The sequence below is a fragment of the Polypterus senegalus genome, chromosome 9, assembly GCF_016835505.1.
Source record: "Polypterus senegalus isolate Bchr_013 chromosome 9, ASM1683550v1, whole genome shotgun sequence".
NCBI classification, from domain to species: domain Eukaryota; kingdom Metazoa; phylum Chordata; class Cladistia; order Polypteriformes; family Polypteridae; genus Polypterus; species Polypterus senegalus.
In genome coordinates, this window is record NC_053162.1 from 167,615,719 (window position 1) to 167,641,138 (window position 25,420).

The 25,420-nt window shown below is 38.9% G+C and overlaps 1 protein-coding gene across 7 annotated transcripts in view; it reads left to right on the forward strand.

Annotated features, from left to right (window-relative positions):
* igsf9ba (immunoglobulin superfamily, member 9Ba) overlaps positions 1-25,420 on the forward strand; it is a 300,170-nt gene that overhangs the window by 125,981 nt on the left and 148,769 nt on the right. The window lies entirely within an intron of this gene.

The following is a 25,420-nucleotide window of genomic DNA, read 5'->3' on the forward strand; positions in this document are numbered from 1 at the left end:
ATAACAGATATCATTCAGTCCTCTCTAAGATCTGATTCTGTTCTTTGATCCCTTAAATTAGCTGTAATAACTCCAATTTCAAAACCTGGTGCTGACCTCAATAACTTCAATAATTATCATCCTATTTCAAATCTTCCATTCATTTTAAAAATTCTTGGTAAAGTAGTTGCAGCACAAGTTAAATCTCATCACACAGATAAAAACCAGTTTGAGACATTTGAATCTGACTTTTATTCAAAACATAGTATGGAAACTACTTAGTAAAGGTCACTAATGATCTGTTAATTGCTGCTGTTGCTTGACTTTTAACAATCCTTGTCCTTCTCTGAGTGCAGCTTTGGTTGAATTTTGTTGAATTGCTTATCTACCATCACTATTACTGATACCCCCCTTATTTGGTTTACTTCATACCTATCTAAGTATACTCAGTTTGTCAAGTTAAAAAACACTTTATCATGAGCCCTCCCAGTCACTAGTAGTGTTCACTAGGGATCGGTGCTTGGCCCCTTCTTCTTCTTCTTTCGGCTGCTCCCATTAGGGGTCGCCACAGCGGATCATCTTCATCCATAACTTTCTGTCCTCTGCATCTTGTTCTGTTACACCCATCACCTGCATGTCCTCCCTCACCACATCCAAATACCTTCGCGTAGGTCTTCCACTTTTCCTCTTCCCTGACAGCTCTATCCTTAGCATCCTTTTCCCAACATATCCAGCATCTCTCCTCTGCACAAGTCCAAACCAATGCAATTTCGCCTCTTTCACTTTGTCTCCCAAGTGTCCAACTTGACCTGACCCTCTAATGTCCTCATTTCTAGTCCTGTTCATCCTCATCATGCCTAATGCAAATCTTCGCATCTCTAACTCTGCCACCTCCAGCTCTGTCTCCTGCTTTCTGGTCAGTGCCACCGTCTCCAACCCATATAGCAAAGCTGGCCTCATTACCATCCTGTAGACCTTCCCTTTCACGCTTTCTGATACCCATCTGTCACAAATTACTCCTGACACTCTTCTCCACTCATTCCACCCTGCCTGCACTCTCTTTTTCACCTCTCTTCCACAGTCCCCATTACTCTGTACTGTTGATCCCAAGTATTTAAACTCATCCACCTTTGCCAACTCTACTCCCTGCATCCTCACCATTCCACTGACCTCCCTCTCATTTACACACATGTATTCTGTCTTGTTCCTACTGACTTTCATTCCTCTACTCTCTAGAGCATATCTTCACCTCTCCAGGGTCTCCTTTAGCCTGCTCCCTACTATGGCTACAGATCACAATGTCATCAGTAAACATCATAGTCCACGGGGACTCCTGTCTAATCTTGTCTGTCAACCTGCCCATCACCATTGCAAATAAGAAAGGGCACAGAGCCGATCTATGATGTAATCCCACCTCCAACTTCAATGAATCCGTCACTCCTAACGCTGACCTCACCACTGTCACACTTCCCTCGTACATATCCTGTACAACTGTTGCGTAGTTCTCTGCCACTCCCGACTTTCCTCATACAATACCACAGCTCCTTTCGAGGCACCCTGTCATATGCTTTCTCCAGGTCCAAAAAGATGCAATGTAACTCCTTCTGGCCTTCTCCAAACTTCTCCATCAACATCCTCAGAACAAACATTGCATCTGTGGTGCTCTTTCTTGGCATGAAACCATACTGCTGCTCACTAATCATCACCTCACTTCTTAACCTAGCTTCCACTACTCTTTCCCATAACTTCATGCTGTGGCTCATCAATTTTATTCCCCTGTAGTTACTACAGTCCTGCACATCCCCCTTATTCTTAAATATCAGCACCAGTACACTTCTCCACTCCTCAGGCATCCTCTCACTTTCCAAGATTCCATTAAACAATCTGGTTAAAAACTCCACTGCCATCTCTCCTAAACACCTCCATGCTTCCATAGGTATGTCATCTGGACCAACGGCCTTTCCATTTTTCATCCTCTTCATAGCTGTCCTTACTTCCTCCTTGCTAATCCATTGCACTTCCTGATTCACTATCTCCACATCATCCAACCTCTTCTCTCTTGTTCTCTTCATTCATCAGCCTCTCAAAGTACTCTTTCCACCTGCTCAACACACTCTCCTCGCTTGTGAGTACGTTTCCACCTTTATCACCCTAACCTGCTGCACATCTTTCCAGCTTGGTCCCTCTCTGTAGCCCACTGGTCCTTTTCTCCCTCCTTAGTGTCCAACCTGTCATGCAACTCATCATAAGCCTTTTCTTTAGCCTTCGCCACCTCTCTCTTCACCTTGCGCCTTATCTCCTTGTACTCTTGTCTACTTTCTGCATCTCTCTGACTATCCCACTTCTTCTTTGCCATCCTCTTCCTCTATATACTCTCCTGTATTTCCTCATTCCACCACCAGGTTTCCTTTTCCTCCTTCCTCTTTCCAGATGTCACGCCAAGCACCCTTCTTGCTGTCACCCTTACTACATCTGCTGTAGTTTCCCAGCTGTCTGGTAACTCTTCACTGCCACCCAGTGCCTGTCTCACCTCCTTCCTAAACTCAACCTTGCAGTCTTCCTTTTTCAACTTCCACCATTTGATCCTTGGCTCTGCCCTCACTCTCTTCCTCTTCTTGATCTCCAACATCATCCTACAGACCACCATCCTATGTTGCTTAACTACACTTTCCCCTGCGACCACTTTGCAGTCTTCTATCTCCTTCAGATCAACTCTTCTGCATAGATGTAATCTACCTGTGTGCATCTTTCTCCACTCTTGTACGTAACCCTATGTTCCTCCCTCTTCTTAAAATACGTATTCACCACAGCCATGTCCATCCTTTTGGCAAAATCCACTATCCTCTGACCTTCTTCATTCCTCTCCTTGACACCATACCTACCCATCACCTCCTCATCTCCACTGTTTCCTTCACCAACATGCCCATTGAAATTCGCTACAATCACCACTTTCTATCCCTTGCGTACACTGTTCATCACTTCATCCAACTCACTCCAAAAATCTCCTTTCTCACCCATTGCACACCCAACTGGTGCTGCATATGCACTAAAAACATTTATTATCACACCTCCAATTTCCAGCTTCATAATCATTACTCTGTCTGACACTCTTTTCACCTCCAAAACACTCTTGACATACTGTTTTTTCAGAATAACCACTACTCCATTTCTCCTCCCATCCACACCATGATAGAAAAATTTGAATCCACCTCCGATCCACCTGACCTTACTCCCCTTCCATTTAGTCTCTTGCACGCACAATATATCAACCTTCCTTCTCTCCATCATATCTGCTAACTCTCTCCCCTTACCAGTCATACTGCCAACATTCAAAGTTCCTACCCTCAGTTCCAGTCTCTTTACTTTCCTCCTCTTCTCCTGCCTTCAGACACGTCTCCCCCTCTTCTTCTCCTTGTTCTTCTTCGGTCAACAGTAGCCCAATTTCCGCCAGCACCTTGTTGGCTAACAGTTCTGGTACGGGTTGTTGTTAACCCAGGGCTCAACCGATCCAGTATGGAAATTTGTATTGTTTCCCGCATATTGATTTGGCAAAATTTTACACCGGATGCCCTTCCCGACATAACCCTCCCCATTTATCCAGGCTTGGGACCAGCACAAATAAACACACTGGTTTGTGTATCCCCTGTGGCTGGGCTGATGCTTGGCCCCTTGCTGTTTTTATTTATCAACTCCATTTGGGTGACTTTTTTTTTTTTTAAATTGAATTTATTTTCATTGTTATGCAGACGATACTCAGCTTTATCTATCTACAAAGCCTAACTCTGTACTTCCTCCTTCCTGCTTTAATGACTGTCAACTTGAAATAAAATCTTGTTTTTTTGTTGGAATTTCTTCAAACTCAACAGACATAAGGCAGAGGTTCTCCTCATTGGCTCCAAGTCTACTTTATCAAAATCTAATTGTTTCTTATTCAACGTTGAGGTACATCAGTCTCTTCCTCCCCTCAGGTTAAGAGTTTGGGGGTTAAACTTCGGTCATCATTTTTTCATCTCTGTAGTGTTGCATGCCTGTAACCCTTCCTCACACTAGATAGCACCACTGTCCTTACTCATGTGTTGGTCACTTCCCACATTGATTATTGTATTTCTATTCTCTTTGGTCTGTTGCACAAGCTTCTCCATAAACTCCAGCTTTTTCAGCGCTCAGCTGCCCACATTATAACTCAGACCTCTTCCTTACAACACATTACTTCATCTCTTATATAGTTTCACTGGCTTCCTGTAAAATTCTGCACTGATTTAAAAATTCTTTTACTTACCTTCAAAGCACTCAATAATCTAGCCCCATTATACCTCTTTGACCTCATACATGGCTATACCCTACACTCTTAGATCCTCCATATCTGGTCTTCTCATCACCCCCATGTCTTCATGATCACCATAGGTCCCAGGGCATTTAGTCATACTGCTCACTACCACAAAATATTTGGGACAGAGATTCTCTACCCATTATCAGATCCTGTCTTAAGACTATGCTTATTTAGATTAGCTTACACAATATGATCTTAGGCTGTATTCTTATTTGCTTTGTTTATTTTCAGTTCCATAGATACATTATATGTATATGTATGTATGTAATAAATAAAATTTATTGTTATTATTACAAAAACACAACTGTTTAGATTCGACTTTATACTTCCTAACACAGAGCACTGTATTTTGGGCTGGAACAGTTGATTAATGAATAACAGATGTAACTAAACTTAATACTGTGTCCCCTTTACATCCTTTGCAGTTATATGGAAATTTAACAAAGATAAGCTTAATAATTTAAGTGCTACATTATTTTTTATATTTATACTTTTGTTAATATATTTACTATTTTCTCAAAGTGCATTTGTAAAGCATTAAGTGCTTATGGCCCACATACTTTTGTTTAAAAGACACATGTGAAGACTCAAACGTGATACACTGCCTTTCACAAAAACTGGATTCTCAGCACACAGAAAGGAATGAGATCAAATAGGAAGCTGAGCTTGGAATACATTGCAGTTCCTGTAATGCAATTAGGAAACCCAGGCAGAATTGCTTGTGACTGCTCAAATACAGTATGTTAATTTGGATTTTAATAGTTGTATTTCTTTTTGCTTCTGGAGATCTCAAGAAATGTGACTATTCATCTTTCGTATGTTACATTGAATTACTGTGAGCCAGTACATACTATATTTAACAGATGAAGCAACTGAACATATTTAATTTTGCATTACAATGGTCTATAATTATAGTATTTCTACTACATTATAATTATTCATTCAGCAGATGGCTTTATTAGCAGCAACATAGGACAATTTAGTAACAATTTGTTGTATTGTTAATCAGGAAACAACTACACTAACAAGCAAAACCAAGCCAAATTTTAAAGCAAAATGGAACAAGCGTAGATAGTAGATAAGTTGTGCTGGACTCAACTTGATACTTTTCAGTGTGAGATGCCAGTTCAGTGCTACAGGTAGCAGCAGTCAGTCAAGTAATAATGTATAGAACTAAGCTAAAACTGAGTTTTATTTACAACAAAACTGTAATACTGGTGACATTAAAAAAATAATAATATAAGTCTTTAATTGCTCATTGTTTTAAGCAATTTCAGCAGTCAACCCAGACTGTGTGTGAAACTATGTGTTAGTTGAGGCAGCTAAATGAGCTGTTATAATTATAAAAGCAAAATCAGAAATATGACAGTTATCTTCCATTTTCATTAATGAGTAAGAAAACCAGCTTTTGCTAGCTATGATTTAAGCGTAGCAATTCAGCCATGAAGCAGCAGAACAATACTTTTATAGTGCTAAAAAAGCATTTAAAAATCTGTTATTGTTACAGTAGTACTATAGGTCCAAGAAGAGAGCAATAAGATAGAAAATTTTGTCTTAAAATGAGTTGAGCAAGAATTTGTTTAATTCTTGTAGACTTTTCTCTTTCAGTCAGTGTTTCCGTGATGTTTTTATTTTAGCATATTAATTTCTTAAGTTGTACTTTTATAATTATCATAAGAAAACAAAACTTATAATTATTGGTCACACACATACCTCCATCAATAACTTAAGTACAGGATTTAGAAGCAATAACTGGTAAAGACTGACCTTCATCTTAATTATTCATTACTCCCATGCCATTCTGAATGTTCTTCGTGTCTGTTCCATTCATGGATTTGTAAAACCTTTTTTTTTCTCACTTTAAGATAAACTTGAATTTCAGCGTCTGATAGTGGGCATCATGTTATGGCATCATTTTTTTTTTAAATCCTGCATGGTTTAATTTACTAAAGTGTGGAAATCTTAAAAAAAAGCATTTTTGTAAGTTTAAATCTGAGCACGTATTACTTAAACTCCTGTCCATTTTAGTTTTTCAAATCAAACCTAAGAAAAGAATGTTAATATCAATATCATGTATGAGGGTCATTTTGACTGGACTCATGGCTGGACCTCTAAACCAGTGACACTGGCCTGTATTGGGCTGAACAGCACAAAGAGATGAAGGGTACAAGCAATTTTTAACCATTTTGCTTAACTTCTATCGCACATTACTTATTTGAGAAAATTGTTACCAAGTGGGGAGAGGATAAAAATCCTTGAATATGATTAATTTACCATGTTCATTATTTATTTGTTATGTAAATATGAAAACAGCCTCCAGTGCGTTGAAAGTAGTACATCTTTTTTTATACATTGGGAATGTAGACAACTGATATAAATGACAAAATTAAGGGATCATGTTTGGAATTCTTTGCTAACATTCTGTTTTTATATTTAGTCAGTCAAAGATGTACTATACATCTGTACTTTTTAGTGTACAATTTTGAAGTCACTTGTTATTTTCATACCACAGCCAAGTACCAACTGGATACATTTTATCCTTTACTATTTTATATCTTTGTCCTAAATAGGATAGAAATGATGGTAAAAATATGATAAAAATGCTAATGGAAAAACTGAAAAGGGTGTGCTTAAGTCAGCTTCTGAGAGTGCATATGAGATGTTAAGGCAAGTAATCGTGTTATGCAGCATGCAGTCTGTAAATTGCACTCTGTGAAAGGAGCTGTAGAATTTTATTTGAATTAAACAGCTTCAGGGAACATGGTGACATTAATCAAAATCCTAATGGGTTTCCTGCTCAGATATAGACTTTTTGGTCTTTTCAAGAGAATATAAATTAGAAAGACTACTCAATATCATCTCCAGATTCATCCCATGTAGAGGAAAGCCTCCCTGTATCTTCCTAAATGAATAAGTGCTTTTTCGAGATGCAGTAGTGGTATTCTTTTTTTGTAAGCAGCACTGAAGATCTGCATTTCAGATTTGAACAGTCACAAAGACATGTTAAAATGTTAACATCATAGCACCCAAAGCAGTTTAGCAGTGTGTCATTGTATGTGTATGTGTTCATGTCCATGTAATTCTTCTTTTTCAGTTGTTGTGCCTTATATTTCTTTATAAGTATTTACAGTGTATACTACATGCAACTACTGGGGTGAAAACATTCAATATCCAAATATTCTCCTTTGATATCAATTTACTGTGTTTGTGGACTGTTCAGTTTATTAGCTCCACCATACCTTCCCATAAATGCTGGATATTTTTGCATTAATGCCATTTAAAGAAATTAGACAACTACCAACAGATTAAGTGTACGTATGTGTATATGTGCAATTTAGAGGGTGATTGGACAAGACTCAAATTGTGTAAGTGACTTTGAACAAGTCTTGTTAATTGGCAATTGTTGCAGCACCACAGGTGTATTGAGGACACCAACTATCCTGGGAATTTCTCACAAGTCATGTCAAAAGTGTATTAAGGGGTTACTAACCTAAAAATACCAAGCCAGCAGAGGTCCCGTGATCATAAACACATTCCTGAATAAAGCATTAGTCTGATCCTGATCCTGCTTATGTATGGTAATGCAGAGGCTGTGGTGAGTCATTTATTGACAGTGACATTGAAAGGGATGTACCAGAATGGAAAACATATTTTATTATGTCACAAACGTAATATGAGAGCTGACTAACCAAACATTGTTTTATTCTGCAAAAGCAAGAAGATGCAATTGCAGTGTGCTAAGGTGCTGAAACACTGGACAGTGGAGGGTTGGAAAAGCACTTTCTAATCCAATTAATTTTGATTTTTGTCGATTATATAGTATGCTGATAGGTAGAGTAAAATTTTGAAATACCCCATGAGTGATTTGATCATATTCTGTAGGCAACAGGTTAGTGATGGTGTTGAAATGATGTAGAGTGTGTTTTAGTGGCACAGACTGCTTAATAGAAGATCAATATTTAAATGACAGAGAATAACTTGAATCCTTTGCAGCCATGTGTCCATCTAGCAGGGCTCCAGACAGAAAAAAAAAATTAGGAGCCATTGGCTCCTAAACCCAAAATATTTAGGAGCCAAATGCTTTTTTTCGGAGCCATAATCTCTACCGCATTCCAAATGTGAAATACACAAATAATATTTACTTGTATTGTTTATTTGTTTCTTCGGTCTACCTCACACTGCCTTTCCTTTCTCCTATCTGAGCTATTTGACCTGCCTACTAGTGTCCTCTGCAAGGTCTTATAGATAATAACAGAAGAATAAATGACACATAAATGTGAACAGTGCAAATGTTTACTAATAAGCAATACTTCAAGTCCAGAGTCTTATACACAACATGTGTAAGGAACATTACAAATACAAACACTGAAAATATCTTACACATAATAACACAAGAATTAATACAATAACAAACATTATAAACAATAATTTCTGAAATAATCATTTTGCAAAGAGTGTACAAATATAAAGAAATTAATTACTCTTCAAGTTAACTGTCACTAACCATTACAATGTCAGCATCATTAGGCCAGCCAGTATACTTTGGTCTGCACTTTTTTTTGCTGGCTGACAACCAGCGCTTTACACTGGGCTCTGGGTCAAAAAGTTCAAGTGCAGGGCCCTCTGTACTGATCCTTACCAAGTCTTCCAGTGTTTCTACACTTACGGTGTTGCACACTTTTCATTTTATTCTGTTTTGTGCTGAAAATCCTTGCTCGCACTGAGCTGCAGATATAGGAACCACCAGCATTATTTCAACTAAGTAAAGCAAATTTTTAAAATCTGTACAGAACGGCTCCTTGCTCAGCATCACTGTCCATAGGGCACCATAAGTCTTATCCATAAACTGACCCTTCACTAATATTTTCAACATTAGCCATTCCTTCTGCACAGCTGTGACATCACAGCCATTGTTTGATAAGCGCTCCCTGTACCATTTAACAAGTGTGTCTATCTCACACTTGCCATAGCTATCAATGTCCTCTGGCCATGCATCATAACAAAACACTGAAAATGACTTGATGATTTCTGATCCCTTTGAATGTCCGTGCTGTGTAACACTTGACATCATGTTTGCAAACCTGATCTCCAATTCTTTAACAGTAATGTCAACTGGGGGCCTTTCAGTTTAACATTTTGGAAGGTTATGACTGTGTGGCTACTTGCAGCCCTCTCACTCCTGCTTGTTGATGGCCCTTCCTGTTGCACTGAACCTTCAGGCTGAGAACCTGTGCTGTAAGAATTCCTGCAGCTTCCCTTCTCTCAAAGCATTTTCCTTCAATCCTTTGTTACCACACAGCCCACAATTGCAGCAACTGCCTGAGGAAGTATATGAGAATTTTTTTGAAGTATAAGGCTCAGCTTTGAGATCTCTGAAAAAGGTCATGTAAAAAGTGACAAAAGGCAACGAAAGACAGGCTTTCCATTTGCTGAACAATGCGTTTGGCTCTTCCTTTTACGTCTATGTTTTTGGACATGACTGCAAGGTGCTCCATATGATGATGCACAGCAGTGTACTGCCCCTGACCTGTTGCATAGTTTGAATGGAGAAAAACTGAGAGTGCCCGATAAATGTGTGGCAACCAGCGCTGAGTTTTTACTGCTGATGGGTTTTGTACTGTGCATCCTAACTCTGCTCCTATAGCCTTTAGCTCCCGCTTGCTTTCGGGACTGAAATGATACGTTTTCCACACTAGTTGTAGAAGGTCATAAACTTTTTCAATCATTGGCACTGATCTTTGTGTGTTTAGCATTGCCAGTTCCAGTTGATTGGGTAGACAGTGGAAAGACAGAGCATGTTCACCTATCTCTTTTCTGAAAAGTGCCCCCATTCCCCCTGTTGCACCCATGTTCACGCTTGCACCATCTGCTCCAAAAGCACTGATTTTATGTACCCACCAATTTAGGTTGGTTGGGTCAGCATTCTGAAGCAGTGATTTAATGGTGTTTTGAATCCCTTCTTCATGACCATAATCAATCTCAGCCAAACCTACTAGATGAGTTTTAGGGGTTCCATCAGATACATACCTACAGTATGTGATGACATTGTCTTTCCCTGGGACATCTGTTCCACAATCAGTTATAACAGAGATGTAGTTTACCTTTAAACTTCTTCCTGCACATTACTTTTTAATTCATCTGCAATGCAACCTACAAACTCTGCACATGCTGTATCATTATCATATGTTTTTGACACATCCATGCCATTCTTCTTCATCAGCAGAATTTGAGATTTAAACTTTGTGAACGGTATTTCTTCCAGTGCAATCATATATGCAGCATTGAATTTTATTTTTAATTCTTTCATCTCATTTTCTGTCACTTTCTCACAAGCACGTTGCACTACCTTTGGTATGGGGGTGTCACGAGGAGCAGACCTAGCGATCACACAGTTTCTGGCATTCGTGTGTTTCTTACTCTAGCCATGCTTTTTCACAGTTTCCCTTTTAAAATGGCTCGTACCACAAATTAATTCTGTTTTACCAGCAATTTCTTGTCCGGCTTGTGCGCAAAAGCTGCAATACATCTTTACCTTGTCATACTGTAACCAAGCGAACTCCTGCGACCAAGCCGCTTTAAACTATCTTCCAGGCGTCGGAGCCGCGGGTGCAGAAGACTTTGCTAACGGGACGGAGTTGTCATCGTTTAATAACTACATTTCCGGACGCCGGTGGCTGTACCTCAGATAACCCACTGACTGAATTATCTTCGGTTCGTTCAGAAGTAGACAAGGCAGGATTTGGACGAGTGGGCATTGAGAAAAACTCAAGAAATTTTCCGTTTGGCCATTTCGCGTGTTACGTGGAAACTTAGGACGGAATTCGAGAAGTAGTCGTGGCCCGATGCTCTTCTATTTCAGATCCCTGTATCCGCAGCAGTTAGCGAGATGACGTTTGAAGCAGAGTGGGCGTGTCAGATGATGCCTCGCTTCGGGTTGGCTTTAATCACGTGATAGTGTAATAGGAACGGCAGACGCGGGCTGAGAGTGTTCGCACATAATTAAAAGCCGTTTCTGCTGCTTTAAATTTAAAACTTTTCTTTGATTGAGAGAGAGGCGCCACCTGCGACTGGAATGAAAAAACTAGTCGCAAAATAGAAAATCAAGTTGCATTGGCGACCATTTTAGTCGCCATCTGGAGCCCTGTCTAGGAATAAGGACCAAGGAATTTTTAGCACAATAATGCACCCTGCCTCTGGCTAGGAATATTCTGGAATACTGATTGGCAGAGAATTTCACTTAATGTAGTGGTTGCACCATTCATCAGGTATCAGTCTAGCTTAGACAAAGCAAGCTGTTCAAAATCGACAAGAGTATGTAATCCAGAGATATAACCTTCAACGTCTTGTAGATTCTGTAACCTATTTTGTATACAAGCGGGGACCGATTCATTATTAGGTTGATGTACCAAATAGAGCAGCCTCTTACTGTGCATTGAAACTGAGTTGCTTTATTGCACAATTAGGCAATCACACTGTAGAGTGCTATACTGTACAGTCTGCTGGTATTAGTTTTATTTTTCTGTGTGTTCTGTTGTGGTGTTTTTTTAATTAGATTTTTGATAGGGTTGCTGCGAATGGTTATTTTGTAAAGATTATTTTTATTGCTAATCAATATAATATAAAAAGTTAAATAAATCTAAATCATTTGTCAAAATAGGGGAATATTGTTTATGGTTTCGGGTAATGAGTTTGTATTTTGGTAAATGGTGCTATGGTTTGGGATTTTTAGTTAATACATTTGGTAATATTGTGTAAGCGATCTGCAAAAACTGTCATATACAACTTTTTAAAATGCGGTGGGAAATTTACCATGGCATATTTGCATTTCCAATTAGACAGTAATGTTAAATTTCTTTAGTTATTCATTTAGATGTGCAGTCCAGAATGTGGATGTTGTGCAGCCTAATCTAGGAATTTACTGGTGTTGTTAGGCAGATTTGTGGATTCGGGTGTTTTGAATCCTGAATCTGTATCTCCTGTGGCTTTTCATTTTTAGCTGTCTTAATAGCAGTCATTTTGATGAAGTGTGACACACTGTTCACATCAAATGCATATTTTGCAGTTCATATTTTCCTGAATATACTGTAGCTGCTAATTCTTTCAAGTTTACATCACTATTGTTGTAGTACTGAACAACAGAGAGCACATGCTGCACCTGCAACAACCTATTCTTCCGTTCACATTTGCCATCCATCTGTTGATACTGTTGAATGCTAATTCCCTTACATCAGGTTATGCTTGTTTTTAAAATGTGCAATGTGCTCTCGACTCATGGCATACACATGTGTATGTTTAATAGGGATTTTAAGGAGGCTATTTGACTGTTGACGGTTCATTGTAAATAGAAGGTTGCTCTCCGTCTAACCAAGTTAACAAGAGCATCTTTGATCTTTGCAGTTTAAAATCACTAGCCCTAATTTGAGCACTACCTTCATGAGGTATTGAATTGACTTAGAAATGTGACACTCAGTGAGCTAACTAATTGTTCTCGCTCATTTGTAAGCAAAATTCACTTATGTGGCTTCAGTGAGACTAGCTTTTAGGTAAAAGCAGTTCTGCTACAATTAGCTTGCTTCCACTCCTTGGGGAATTAATTTGAATTAGCTGATGCTTTTATGCTTTGTTTTAAATGCTAGACCAACTGTCCATGATTTATCATGGACCAGATTAGCCTGTCTATATGTTAAAGTACATGTCTCTGTTTGTCTCACTGACTGATTAACCAGAAATTCTTTGTAAATTGCAGACAATAAAAGTAATGTTTTCATCTAATGGATCTGAAGGCTAGAATAATAAAACCTCACAGAAGAGTAAATGTATTCCTGAAACTTCTGATAAAACTGTTATGATATCTCACATTTAACAGTCAGAACTGGCCATCTTTGTTTAAGTCTTTAGTGTATGCAGAATAACATACATGGTAGCATGTCTTATTGCAAGTCATAACGCTTGTGGTTTGAGTGTTGTTGTGCAGTTTTATTTTTCTCCTTGATATTATTTATACTTTATATACAAAGATACTGTCATTCATTAGCCTTTACGGATGTGGATGAAATAAATCAATAAATATTAATAAAAAATAACTTCCCCTATTCCATAGATCGTGAAATGCATTTGCAGTCATAGGCAGCATTTCATCCTGTCATATAAATGAGTCCAAGACACTATAAAGGTTTGGGGCAGCCACCCGTATATTGTTTTTCCCAGCTGCAAAAGGGTTTTCTGAATCAAATACATGATGTGCATATCACAGAGTCCTCATCAAAGGGGCCAGCTTCGGAAGCGACGTCATCAAAGGGGCCGGCTTCAGAAGCGACGTCTTCAAGGGTGCCGGAACCTTGCAGGATTTCTCGGGAAAGGTCTGTAGGGAACTGAGAAAGACAGTCCGCGCACTCCGCCGCCCCCTGATCGGATGTTTTATTACAATTACTCGAGCCCTTTAGCTGCCTCCTACTCGCACGTGTGTGACAATCCATATAGGGTATACACAGAGACATGCAACTACAGGAAACAAAACCGAAAGATTGTCATGTGTATTTGATATACAGTATGTTATGTGTGTATTGTTATATATGTTATAACAATGATTAAAAATGATTAAAACTTGATTTAAACATTCTGTGAATCACAATTCTGTATTGGCCTAATAGTTTAATTGTGTAATTGCTTTATCATAGTATTAAACTGAATAGGTTTCTACAAACAAGAAACAACAATCATAAATCTTTTCCAACAAGTAATTGCAAAAGTTATTACTTAGTTTTACTCACTCAAAAACACCATCCTCAATTATTCTTATTAATCCACATTTTTTAAAAAGGGGCCAGGTGCAGTCTCCCACAGCTCCACTTTTTTATTTTTTCATTTTCTTAGTATTTTTTTTATAGTGTGTTTACAAGCCTCACAAAGCATCTAATGACAATTGTTTTTTGGCATTGTGAACTTAGTAACCACATGCTGATGATTTTGATTTGGTAAAATATTTTATGTGGAGTAATCAATTTGGCTCAGATTTATTGTCACGTGTCCTGTGCATAATGCAGTTCTTATTGGCATGCTTGACCAACATGCTTCCAACTCTCTGTCAACAAAAAATCTCATCCAATAGAGTGTGTAAAATATTGCACCAGAGAGTACAACAGAATTAAAGTATCCCAGGCCTAGGTGGCCCTTTAGTTCCACAGTTCATGCCCTTTTCTTTTTTGCATCCTGTTTACAATCTTTCAGTATGCATTTTTGAATTGCAATTTTTTTTTTACAATTTGATTGTTTGTAACTTTTATTTATTGCAGGGTTAAATGTGTAGTGAATTCAAGTGCCTGTAAGCCTGCAAATAAGATGGGCAGGAAGGTAGATGACTTTATCAGAGAATGATTCATTTCTGGATGTGACAAGCCTGATTTTCTTTTATGTCTGTAGACCAGGCCTATTCAAATGGCAGCCAATGGACCACGTGTGGCCCTAAAGCAACCTCCAAGTGGCCCAGCCCGTGGTCCCACCAGGGAGTAGGCTTTGGCGATTATCATTTCTACTTAGCTTGCCAGTTGCGAATGAAATCATTTAAACTTTAAACTAATTATATTGTAACAGATGCAAAAGGGCATTCTTTTATTGTTAAGATGATGTGACATTAACGTATGTGTCGGTAGGGGCCCCCATTGCATATCCCTGAGCTGCATAAAGGTTAGTTTATATCCTGTGCTGGGTGCGAGGGAGTTACGGCGAAAATGACGTCAAACTTGGTGTTCCGATCGCAAAAATATTTCTAAGTACACAGCGCTGCTGAGGGGAAGGCCGTGAATGTTAACGAGAGGCTGGTTACGTTTATGTCAGAATAATGAACAATTGGCTGAATTTGACACCACCAGTCATCATAGCAAAAGGTAGACATGCAAAACATTTGAAATTCATTTGCCCATCATATAGGTACCCTGTTCTGAATATATCTGTGCTCTATAGAATTCATTTGTGCCATCTGATTTGGCGCGGCACACTAAGGTATGATAGCCACCAATCTCCTTGTGTTTGTGCATCTTTGCATGTCGTTTGTCCTTTAATGCATACTCCATGCAAAATGCCGGCCTGTCCATCAGTAAACATGTATGAGCAGTCACCTGCCCGCTGTTTTGTAACGTACAGCGATGTGATGAAGTCTATATTTTTAGGTTGAAGGTGTATTACAGTCATTTTTCTGGGGTGCTCTGTGATTGACTGTGGACAGTAAACTTTGTTAAAATGGTATCAGAATTGCCAATTTGTTAGTCGTTACTTCAGTCATTTTGGCATGTGCACTATATTTTCTGTTACCAATAAATTCTTCGACGGGAGCTCATCAACAAAGAAACAACGGAAAATAAGATTTAGTAAAAATAACAATAATAATAATTATAATTGATAATTCATTACTTGACACCCAAGAACTCTGTACAAAGACATTTTAAAGACAAATTCATTAAAATAAATTTACTAATCCATTTTCACGGCATTCCTGGAGCCTCATGTATAAACGGTGTGTACACATAGAAATGTTGTGTACGAACATTTCCACATTCAAATCGCGATGTATAAAACCTAAACTTGGTGTAAAGCCACGCACATTTCCACAGTAGCTCATACCCTGTCGTACGCAAGTTCTCTGATCGGTTTTGCAGACTGGCTGCACCCAGCATCAAAGCAATGCTACTGTTCCTGTGTGGTTTATCTTTCTTTTTCAGATCCACATCCCTGATGTGGCTTTATAAATGCACTGAAATTAACCACATATTGTTTATTACTTTAATGCATCTGATTGTAATTAACCTGTAACAATGTAATGGTCCATAGAATGGTCAAACTATTCTAAATACCATAGCTGCATTAGCATTGTTTCTCTCACTGCACCTTCTTCTTCTTTCAGCTGCTCCCGTTAGGAGTTGCCACAGCGGATCATCTTTTTCCAAATTACTCTTACTGCACCACTCGGAGCAGCTGATCGGAAAGAGAATTATCGGTATACAGCATCAAGCACACATTGCCTCAGCCATGCTGTCTATTGAACATCTTCTCACACGGCAAACGCTTCAAAACCTTTCCTGTACGGACCTCGTGGTTCAGAAAGAGTTTAATCTCAAGAGCTCTAAACGCGATCATTTACTCCATCAACTGCTCCTTGTAGATCTGTTTGTACTTATTAGTACAATCACCTTTCTGTAAACTTGCGATACAGTTATAATATTGTACAACCCGAGCCACTTTATAAAGCGCGTATTTACATATGATGACAATATCATTTTTAACATGAAATGCAGAAAAATATGTTTGTCATAGTATACAGATAAGGCTTTAACTTTATTTAAATAATCTATATTGTTAATAATTAAAGGACACGGTGTTGCTGCGCTAGCAAGGATCTGACGCTCTGTTCACGGATTGTTCCTGCCTCGCACTGATATTTCAATGTTCCTTAAAAGTTTTTAAGAATCTGTGTTATAAGCTTACAGATGGCTTAACATCTAGTACAGAGCTGATTGTGTGGCGATTGTGTATTTGGAGAAAGAAAAGGAAGTACAGGAACTGGAGGTTAGTACGTTTGAAAGAGACAGTACTGCTGCAATAAATTATTTAATCAAAGGTCACGCACAATCACTGCGCCACCGTGTTCCCGTGTTTAATAACATGCTTTAACTCCTATCATAATGAAAATTATATCACGTATACATCTCAGTATTTTAGTTATTCAGAGAGCTGTAATATCACGAATGTAATGGATTCTGTGTCCTGTCAGAGGAAGAGAAAGCCCATTTAAGAAGCACTTAGTGATTCACACACATAGAGCACATAGAAGATCAAATACAAAACAAAGCATTTAACATACTACTTTAGTTACGATGGGATTTGAGAAACTAGTAAATTAAACGATTTTAAGATGAAGTTTATGATGTTCTACTTTAATGAGAAAATAAACTACGTGATTAAAGTGGAAATTTCGAAATTAAAGTTGACATTTCGTGCTTTTTCCCCACTGTGTGTCTTTTTTTTTTCTCTGTACCCTAATAAGCTTTCATATGACATTCAGATGGTGGGCTACGACTCACCTTTTCACGGTGACTTTGATATGCAACCTCTTTTTTTATTCCGGGCACTGTGCGACTTTGTGAACTAGAGCTTTCGAGTTTCTCCGACACGCTGTGTCACTCGATCAGCTTCCTTTTCTTGTTTATACCACTGTTTAAACCAACAAATAGTACGTTTTTCCTTGCCTCCACTTGGTATTAGCTGAAATTGTTCTATTTTTCCTCGTGGTTTTGCCATTGTCTTTTCACAGAACGCTGAGCTTAAGGGCTATTTATATTGATTTACATATTCAAAGAGGCGTAATTCTGGGAGGAGTTGGGGCGGGGCAGCAGGTGCGTGCACGTGTGTTACTTTTCACGCTGATCGGGGTTATGTAGCGGAAGAACGTGGAAGTTTGCGTACGCACAGATTTCTGCATCTGGATTTTCTTTGCGTACGCACATTCCCGCTTTTGTGCTTACGGCATGTTATAGTGTGAGTTCTACGCACGGCGTTATACATGAGGCCCCTGGTGCCTTGCTCTTAAACATTTACTCAGGCAGTTTTTTTGGGGTGAAACAATTTCAACAGGAAAGACTTTTTTGTGGAATTCAAATTTAACCTCAATCATATGAGTGATTAAAACCTTGTGAATGAAATAGTCTAAGTTCTGTGAAAAAAATTCCTTGCCTGTCATGACCACTCATTTAAATTGGGGGAGGATCTCATATTTCAAATTAGAAACAAATTGATTGATAATAATGTGCACCTTTTTGATTTTATGCACTTAGAAATGTGCTTAGGTCAGATGTGAGCAAAATGTTTATTATTTTTTATATTTCAGAAGTATAATAAACTATTGCTACTACCTCAGATTATGTTCAGTTATAGCTTTGTTGTTGTTTTTTATACATTTTTCACATGCCTCATATGTGACCAAATCTAGAAGGAAAATAATGAATAAACATAACTTGTTTTTAAATACATTCATTTGTGTTGATTTAAAATTTGTCATTACCTGCAGCTTACCTGCTGCTGAAAATGTTTGGCCCAGCTATATTTCTTGCTTTGAAAATCTGGCCCAATTGAAATTGTAATCAAATAGCCTTGCTGTAGACAGTAGATATGGAGTGAGCAAGTAAACTATATTAATAAGAAAGAAATGGAAACTTGTTAGAGTTGTTCTGCTGTTTCACTGCACGATATTTGCTCTAGTTAAAACGGAAGGAGCCCTGAACATTTAAAATGAAGATCTAATAAGAAAACGGATCAGTTTCATAATGAATCATTTTAGCCTTTTTCCAGAGCTGCTTAATCCTGAATGTTGTCACAGGGAGCTGCCTGCATTGATGGAATTTAATGCAAAGCAAAAAGCAACCCTGGATGGAACACCACTACATTGTGTCACACACACTTATAATGAACTATTTCATTAAACTGCTAATTCATGTAACATGCATGTGTTTGGGATGTGAAGGAAATGCTAATTACTGCACCACACTGCATGATATGCTGTACATAGTATGTTGGTTTGATTTTGATGAGCAACTTTTGTGCTTTTGCGTGGCATCCTGTATTTGTGGATTTCAGTATTTTTCATGATGCCCTACAACCTAACTCCCACGAAGAAGTGGGGATGACTTTTTTCAAAAGAATAATTATCAACACCATGTAAGTAATATAAAACATTGTTTATTCCTACCCACTAAGCAACTAATATAGTTTACAAATAATTTAAGTTTTTGGAAATATATCAATTTCTATCTATATTCTATTAAGATTAGGTACTAAGTAATATCTTCTTTAATGAAAGGCCATTGAACTTTCTACAACTTATTAGCATATTATATTTATTAAATAATTATTATAATATTAAAAAAGTCATACAGTACTGAAACTTAATGTTTTATTTTAATTTATTTTATTGGCTTTATAACATCTTTTGATTTTCATTGTATTTTCCATTGCATTATTTTTCAATAGATTTTATTACCAATGTCCCTTAGGAAATAACCACAGGTGCATCTGTCTGTCCTTTATTACTCTGTATTAGTTTACGTGTCGGACCTGCTCCTGCACAAATATCTAAATAATAATTATGCCATTACTGTAAATTTATCTGTACCTTTATGCACTATCATGATTACAGTGTTACAGATTCCATGAGAAAGTCTTAATTGCTGCCAGTATTTACAGTATAATAAGATGGTTTGGATATTGATTTTTGTAAAGATATAACGTAAAGAATAAAAATATTGTATGTATTAAAAACTTTTTTTATAACAACTGTAAGTAGAAGTAAAGTTCTGCCGTGTCATGATGTATAATATGTAAAAAGTCCATTAGCATAAACGTAAGCATAAAATGTGCCCTTATAGTGACAGCAACACATAGTGAGCTATTGATTTGCTTCATAATAATCTTTGAAGACTTTTTTGAAAGTTGATAGCCTGAGATTTTGATAAATCTGACTAAAGAAAGACCTCTCCAATTACTCTACTAAGTACTCATCACATATCTTTAGAAATGAAGACAGAAATGAAATGAGTTTTTAGATCTTTCTGAATGGGATAAAAGCCTGACCTTTGAAATAAAGATGATCTGATTTATCAAGTGGAAACTTGCGCATTGTTTTTGGACAACTTAAAGATAGTCAGAGTGAGACTTGTCCTGAAGCCACTCCAGTATTGTCTTGGCTGTATTCTTCGAGTCATTGTCATGCTGAGTCTTGCACTCCGGAGCAGGTTTTCCTCAAGGACTTCTCCGTATTGGCTGCATTCATCCTCCCTTCAGTTCTGACTAGATTAGTCAGTCTATTCCCTGCTTCTGAGAGGCACCCACATAGCATGATGTTGCCACCATCATGATTCATTGAATTTAGCACTTCAATTTTTATCTCATTAGACCAGAAAATATTTTTTTCAGAGTCTCTCAGAGTCCTTTAAAATGTTATTTTATCAAACTCCAACATGGGGTTAGTCACTTTATAACTCCTAATTGATGGAGTGCTGTTTAGATGGTCATTCTTATGACAGATTCTCCCATCTCAGGATAGGAGTTCTGAAGCTCTGATAAAAGTGATCATTGAGTTCTTCATTATCTCTCTGACATAGTCCCATCTTTCCTGGTTACTCAGTGTGGCTGAAAGGCTAACTCTAGGAAATATGGTTCCTAGAGTTGGCTTTTTCACAAATATTGAGGTCACTGAGCTCCTGGGGACACTCAAAGCTTTAGCAATGATTTTTTTTTTTATCCTTACCCTAATCTTTGCCTCACCACTATATGATATGGAGGCTTGCAGAGTCTTCCTTGGACTTTATGGTTTGGTTTTTGTCCTGAAATGCTAAGCAAATAAATTTGTCGTAGGTGTACTCCAGTCATGTCTTAGACTCATCTCAAGGAGAATTAAAGCAAACAAGATTCATCTGTCCACATTTTGGAGTGCCACTGCAAAGGGTCTGAATACTTATATAAATGAAAGATTTCAGTTTTTGATTTTTAATAAATGAGTATAGATTGGTGGGCAAAATGGCTCATTTATCCATTTATCCATCATGAGCCAAAAATGACTCATTTATCCATTTAAAATGAATTCTACAACACAATAATTAGTGTGTATAAAGTGAATAAGTATGAATATTTTCAAAATTCATTGTGTTTATGCAGGATTTTTTTGCAGCTTAATTTTGAGAGAACGGTAATTTATATTTTTCCTAAATACTCACAATGTAGCAAGTAAAGTCCCACAAGTTGTATATATAAGGGTGAAATGTTCTTCTGACCATAATAAAGTTTGAAAGTGCATTCAGCAGACTCATTGATCATATTCTAATTGTCTGTCCATTGAAGCATTGTTTTCAGTGCACTCATGTGTGATAAATGTGGCAAGTGAATGTAGCACAGACTGTATTTGTCTATTTTATAAATGAAAATATTAAATATATTGTGCCTTAAAATTTCATTCAACCCTAGTCACTAAACAAATGTAAATGTGTTAGCTATGGCACAGGTGCCTTGTATTGTCCAATAGTTATAGTGAGTTTTCACTTTAGTAGTTTTTGCAAAAAGAATAGAGATGATAGAGATAGATAGATGGATAAATACTTTATTAATCCCAAGGGGAAATTCACATACTCCAGCAGCAGCGTACTAATAAAAAGAAATATTAAATTAAAGAGTGATAAAAATGCAGGTAAAACAGACATAACTTTGTATAACTTTGTATAATGTTAATGTTTACTCTCCTGGGTGAAATTGAAGAGTTGCATAGTGTGGGGGAGGAACGATCTCCTCAGTCTGTCAGTGGAGCAGGACAGTGACAGCAGTCTGTTGCTGAAGCTGCTCCTCTGTCTGGAGATGATACTGTTCAGTGGATGCAGTGGATTCTCCATGATTGACAGGAGCCTGCTCAGTGCCTGTCGCTCTGCCACGGATGTCAAACTGTCCAGCTCCGTACCTGCAATAGAACCTGCCTTCCTCACCAGTTTGTCCAGGCGTGAGGCGTCCCTCTTCTTTATGCTGCCTCCCCAGCACACGACCGCGTAGAAGAGGGCACTCGCCACAACCGTCTGATAGAACATCTGCAGCATCTTATTGCAGATGTTGAAGGATGCCAGTCTTCTAAGGAAGTATAGTCGACTTTGCCCTCTCTTGCACAGAGCATCAGTATTAGCAGTCCATTCCAATTTATCATCCAGCTGCACTCCCAGGTATTTATAGGTCTGTACCCTCTGAACACAGTTGCCTCTGATAATCGTGGGGTCCAGGAGGGGCCTCGGTCTCCTAAAATCCACCACCAGCTCCTTGTTTTTGCTAGTGTTCAGGTGTAAGTTGTTTGAGTCGCACCATTTAACAAAGTCCTTGATAAGGTTCCTATATTGCTCCTCCTGCCCACTCCTGATGCAGCCCACGATAGCAGTGTTGTCAGAGAACTTTTGCGTGTGGCAGGACTCCAAGTTGTATTGGAAGTCCGATGTATATAGGCTAAACAGGACCGGAGAAAGTGCAGTCCCCTGCGGTGCTCCTGTGTTGCTGACCACAATGTCAGAACTGCAGTTCCCGAGACACACATACTGATAGATAGATAGATACTTTATTAATCCCAAGGGGAAATTCACATAATCCAGCAGCAGTATACTGATACAAAGAAACAATATTAAATTAAATAGTAATAAAAATGAAAAAATGAAAAAAATAAAATTAATGTTAGCATTTACTCCCCCAGGTGGAATTGAAGAGTCGCATAGTGTGGGGGAGGAACGATCTCCTCAGTCTGTCAGTAGAGCAAGACAGTGACAAAAGTCGGTCACTGAAGCTACTCCTCTGCCTGGAGATGACACTGTTCAGGGATGCAGTGGATTATTCATGATTGACAGGAGTTTGCTTAATGCCCGTCGCTCTGCCACAGATGTTAAACTGTCCAACTTTACTCCTACAATACAGCCTGCCTTCTTAACAAGTTCGTCCAGGCGTGAGGCGTCTTTCATCTTTATGCTGCCACCCCAACACACCACTGCGTAGAAGAGGGCAATCGCCACAACCGTCTGGTAGAACATCTGCAGCATCTTACTGCAGATGTTGAAGGATGCCAACCTTCTCAGAAAGTATAGTCTGCTCTGACCTTTCTTACATAGAGCATCAGTATTGGCAGTCCAGTCCAATTTGTCATCCAGCTGCACTCCCAGATATTTATAGGTCTGCACCCTCTGCACACAGTCACCTCTGATGATTACAGGGTCCATGAGGGGCCTAGGCCTCCTAAAATCCACCACCAGCTCCTTGGTCTTGCTGGTATTAAGGTGTAAGTGGTTTGAGTTGCACCATTTAACAAAGTCTTTGATTAACTTTCTGTACTCCTCCTCCTGCCCACACCTGATGCAGCCCACAATAGCAGTGTCATCAGCGAACTTTTGCACGTGGCAGGACTCCGAGTCATATTGAGTCATATTGAGGTCTGCCTGTAAGATAGTCCATGATCCATGCCACCAGGTATGAATCTACTCCCATCTCTGTCAGCTTGTCCCTAAGGAGCAGAATTTGGAGTGTTTTGATGGCGCTAGAGAAGTCCGGAAACATAATTCTTATAGCACCACTGCCTCTGTCTAAGTTGGAGAGGGATCGGTGTAGCATATAGATGATAGCATCCTCTGCTCCCACCTTATCCTGGCATGCAAACTGCAGAGGGTTGAGGGCATGGCAGACCGTTGGCCTCAGGTGGTGAAGCAGCAGCCTCTCCATGGTCTTCATCACATGTGACGTCAGATCGACAGGCCGGAAGTCATTCAGCTCATTAGGTTGTGATACCTTTGGGACTGGGGTGATGCAAGATGTTTTCCAAAGCCTCAGGACTCTCCCCTGTTCCAGGCTAAGTTTGAAGATGCGCTGTAGAGGACACCCCAGCTCCAGCGCACAGGCCTTCAGCAGTCATGGCGATACTCCATCTGGACCCACTTCTTTGCTGGCACGAAGTCTCCTCAGCTCTCTGCTCACCCGGGCTGCTGTAATTATGGGTGGGGATGTCTCTCCTATGCTGGTATCAGCAGATGGATGGGTGGAGGGTGCAGTACTCTGAGGTGAGAGTGGGTTAGGGTGGTCAAACCTGTTAAAGAAGTTGTTAACTTGGTTTGCTCTCTTCATGTCTCTCTTGATGGTGGCCCCCCACTTTGAGCTGCAGCCATTGATGATCTACATCTCATCCCATACTTCCCTTATGCTGTTATTCTGCAACTTCTGCTCCAGCTTTCTCTTGTACTGCTTCTTTGCCGCCCTGAGCTGGACTCGGAGATCCTTCTGCATGTGCTTGAGCTCATGCTGATCACCGCCTTTAAAAACCCTTTTCTTCTGGTTCAAAAGGCCCTTGATGTCACTTGTAATCAATGGCTTGTTATTAGCATAGCAGCATACTGTACTTACTGGAACTACAATGTCCATACAGAAGTTGATGTAGTCAGTAGTGCAGTCAACAACCTCCTCAATGTTCTCACTATGTGACCCCTGCAGTATATCCCAGTCTGTAGTTCCAAAGCAGTCTCTCAGAGCCTACTCTGCCTCAGGGGACTACTTCCTGAATGAGCGCATGGTTGTAGGTAGCTTCCTCACTCTTGGTTTGTAGTGAGGCTGAAGCAGAACCAGGTTATGATCTGCTTTCACAATCGCAGGCAGTGCGGTGGCGCTGTATGCATCTTTAACGTTTGCATACAGTAGGTCAATAGTCCTATTCCCTCGGATGTTACTGTCCACATACTAGGAGAAGGCAGGTAATGTTTTGTCCAGCGTCACATGGTTAAAGTCTCCAGCGATTAGCACAAGCGCCTCAGGGTGCTGTGTTTGTAATTTTGCAACAGCGGAATGGATGATGTCACCTGCTATCTCCACGTGGTGAATATGTATTTTAAGAAGAGGGAAGAACACAGGGTGACGTACAAGAGTGGAAGAAGATGCACACAGGCATAGATTATATCCTATGCAGAAGGTTTAGTTTGAAGGAGATTGGGAGTAAAGTTGGTGAAAGTAGATGAGTTTACTGTAAATACCTGGGATCAACAGTGCAGAATAACGGGGAGCGAAGGAAGGTGAAAAAGAGAGTGCAGGCAGAGTGGAGTGGGTGGCAAGGCTATTAGTTATTGAAAACTAAAATAAAAACTGAAACTATTAATAAAAAACATTTCTGAAAACTGAAATAAAATAACTAAACCAAAGTGAAAAACTAAAACTAAACAAAACTATTAAAGTAGTTGAAAAGACTAATTGAAATAAAATAATAATTTACAAAAAATATTTTTAGTTTTCATTACAACTGGACTTACACAAGAGCTAACCTGGGCTACCGGGATCCCAAAATTAATCAAAATATATTAATAATGTAATTTTTGGTTTTTGAGTTAATATTTCTGTCGTTAGTCTTTTACCCTTGTAACTTTTAACTCAGAAAGTCAACCGCCACAAGCCACCCGCATATTTTAATCCTGTGAGCGGCGGCTGGTGATGGAAGGCGGGTGTTGATGCAGCATTTGCAGTGACAGAGCAAGGCATGTAAAGTGTGTGAAGAAGAAAGGTATCTAGTATGTGATAAGTTCTTTA